Below are 3,723 nucleotides of genomic sequence, written 5' to 3' on the forward strand. Positions count from 1 at the left end.
AATTATACCGATTTCTCAACTAGTGTTTTGGAAGGGGCCTTATTTGAAGCGCCAATATTTCTGAGTTTGACTACAATATATGATTATGTCACGCGTATCAACATAACAATGCACATAAGGAACTGATAAATATGTAATGAAATACACTAGATGATTTGACCCACTTTAGGCGTATGTAGATAATATTGTACTTACGATACACGACAACTCCAAAACACATATTCCAAGACAACTTTAATTATGTATTTCCTTTTTTTTCACAGAATTTTCACACACAAAACTGAATTTGATCATTAGATCCACACTTGTCCCATGTCTTTTTTGTTCGGGGGATTTACATACACTTCGCGCACAAGTTTTTAATATATAACCCTGGATCCCTTTCCGGTTTGTCCACTGCAACCCCCCAACTTCTCCAACATTCCAGAGGTATTGCACTGTTTTCGAATCGACGAATTTCTGCAAAATGGTGGCCGCATCATTCCCCAGCGGCGATTGCATTCGCTGTGTCACGCACGGTTGACAAAAGAAGTGTGAACATAAATATTCTTCTTCATCTGGTTCCACAGTAAAATCTCGCTATGACACTAATTCATTAATCCCAAGAATCGGCACTGAATTTGTCAAAGTTTCTGTTGCTCTTGCAAGGGCGGGAAGAGAGGCGCCATCTTGACGATTCGAGTTGACGGTCGAAATCATGTCATCTTGAATTGAAACTTTCTCCACAATAAAGTCACAAATGTCAAAATGGAAATGACCAAAGGCTCCCTGACCATTTCGAACAATTCTCCGTCAAATTAAGCGTCACATGAAAATGTTTTGCTGCTCATATTAAAGACAATAGAACTTGCAAAGTTCTTGACAGTTGTAAGCAGCAACCTGAGTCGGGTGCCCTCATGGGGCGTGGTTGCTAGGAGATCGTGTGCTCAGGAAGGGGGAAAACAAAAAGTTTAAAAACTAATACAAAAATCCGCAGTGCAATCCAAAAGGATGTTTTTTAACAATATTATTCACGAAAACGTTTCTTTTCTAAAACTAGGCAATACCCAGGTATAGGACGGCGGTCTGAAAATAATCGAGTCTGGGCCAGACAATCCAGTGATTGACATCATGAGCATCGATCCACGCAATTGGGATCGATGACATGCATCAACCAAGTCAGCGAGCCTAACCAGCCGATCCCGTAAGTCGCCTTTTACGACAAGCATAGTCGCCTTTTACGGCAAGTATGGGTTGCTGAAGACCTATTCTACCCCGAAATCTTCCCAGAATGCGGCGTTAAACAACAGAGTCAAATTGTGCAAAATTTTCACTTGGGAAATTCATTAAACGCCTAAATATTCGGTTGTTTTACAAACTGACTGAAAAATATGTCCATCTGTATTATCACGATAACGAATTCCAAACATTTTTTATGTTTTATATCATCACCAAGAGACTGAAAATGTTAGGATTAAAAGTACATTTCTATATTGTTAGGCTTCTAATTCTGGCATAATTAATCTATTGTGATGTTTTTAAGCCCTTTTGACCGTCTAAATCATTTTTAGTCAATCTGTTAAATAAATGGACAGATTTTGTGTCAAAATAATTGAAATATTTAGACATTTATCTATTGCCAAAGAAAATCACATTTTACAAATTGACTGTAATATATACACGCATTCAAAGGAAAAGACTATTAAAAAAACACCGTCTATCGCGCATCGAAGAACTTCCCAAACATAACGCAGTGGAACAAGAATGAATCTGTTCAATGCTACAGCAAATGAAGGAAATCAAAATGCAAATGCAGTAAACTACGGTTATAACGAACTCAAAGGGACTACTAATTTTAGTTCGTTATAACCGTAATTCGTTATGAGCATATATACAGCATAACTACAGCATATAGTCGGGACTAAAAAGTTAGTTCGTTATATCCGTTAGTTCGTTATAAGCGTGTTCGTTATAACCGTAGTTTACTGTATCATAATTACAACCTACCAAATTTATATGTATAATGTTAGGCAGCTTCCTTGTTCGAGGAATGTATCCGTGAATATCCACATAAATGAACAATATCTCAAAGCTGTACAAAGAAACTTATTCGATGTCATGTGTCTCCGTAACAATGTAACAATCATATATTTGAAAACATATGTATCGTTTCGGGATATCATAACCCGTGTTATTTTCTCAACTGACCACTTAGTTTGTTTCGGGTGTTTCACATTGCAGGAGAAATCCTAATGGTAACAAACTTCACACTTACAGGCTGTTTAAGAAGGATTGTCGACCGGAGCCCTATCTACAAACCATTATATCAAAAAATAGGCGACGAAATGTCACTAAATTACGTTGTGGTAATCTACACCTCCACATTGAGACTGGTCGCTATAACACCCTCCACCCCCCCCCCCCCCCCCTCCCCCCCCCCCCAAACACACACACACACACACACACCCCACCCCCACCCCACCCACGCACGCCATCTAGAATCTGAAGTTCATTTTCTTTTCTCTTTTAAATCATCTGATAAGACTTTTACTATGTTAACTGATAAGACTTTTACTGTGTTAACTGACGTCATGTCAAGCTCTGACGCCTCGTTAATCAAACTTTTAGTATCAACTATTAATGAAATGTTTGACAGGAGACAGAGTTTTACATAATATATGTCTTAGTCGATTGATATCTGTATATTTTAATACATTTTAATCTATTTTATTTTTCTATTAGGCATGATCTTACTAGTGTGTATCTGTTTTAAAATAGTATCTCGTAAGCCAAACTAGGCTGGATGGTATGATAAATTTAATATGATGTATCGTTATTGTTTCATGCCATGTGACACTTTAATAAACTATAGCTGTCTGTCTGTCTGTCTGTCAAGTCTCAAAAGTCAGCTGAGAAAGCCCACGTGACAACAAATCCATTGAGTTGGGTAACAATGAGTAATCAATCGACGTATTATCGCTTAACCCTTTAAACAAAGTATGCTGTTTTTACATCGGCACTTCACGCCATGATATGAGTGTATTCCCTTTGTTTTAGACCACCTACGCATGTAAACACTTACTTTTGACATATATCCACTGTACAAGATTACAGTGATTAATCAATTTCTATTGATCCTTTGACGGCTAGGAATGATCCGTTGATTTACAAAAAAAGGAAGGCCAAACATTGTCTCAGCTTTTGTTAGCTTCCTTGTGTTTAATACCGTAGGGTCGGTCGGGTAGCCTAGTGGATAAAGCGTTAACTCGTCACGCCGAAGACCCGGGTTCGATTATTTCGTGTATGTAATGAAATATTTAAATGACCATAAGCAGAAAAAGCCACCCACGAGCTCCATTCATTCACAGCACCATCTGTTTAAATCCATGAAATGTAATTTAGAATATGTCTTGTTGTATACAATATTTTCAACAAGGATTTTTTTTAATTTCTTATGTCACAGGTGCACATTAGGTTAAGTAATAAGAAAATTACACGTCGATTGAAACGTGGTGCTTTAATCACCGAAGTCCTATCTGTCCTGTTCGGTCTTTGTCCAGTTAAGGATATCTATACAATGAGCAATACATATCTTCAACCGGTAAGTCACGTTTTAATTAGCAAACCTATCTCGATTACAATGCAAAGAATAACACAGTTCCAAGTAGTAATTACTGCGATGTAATGAGGGGCCATCTGGTGTAGGACTGGAAGTGTATAAGAGTTGTGCTGTGTCGAGACATG

The 3,723-nt window shown here is 37.7% G+C and overlaps 1 protein-coding gene across 1 annotated transcript in view; it reads right to left on the reverse strand.

Moving 5' to 3' along the window:
* Positions 1 to 3,723, reverse strand: part of LOC139470506 (uncharacterized transporter YutK-like) — an 86,684-nt gene that overhangs the window by 39,242 nt on the left and 43,719 nt on the right. The gene's annotated exons all lie outside the window — the stretch shown is intronic.

This window comes from Haliotis cracherodii, unplaced genomic scaffold (assembly GCF_022045235.1).
Source record: "Haliotis cracherodii isolate W230 unplaced genomic scaffold, xgHalCrac1.p SCAF_20, whole genome shotgun sequence".
NCBI lineage: Eukaryota > Metazoa > Mollusca > Gastropoda > Lepetellida > Haliotidae > Haliotis > Haliotis cracherodii.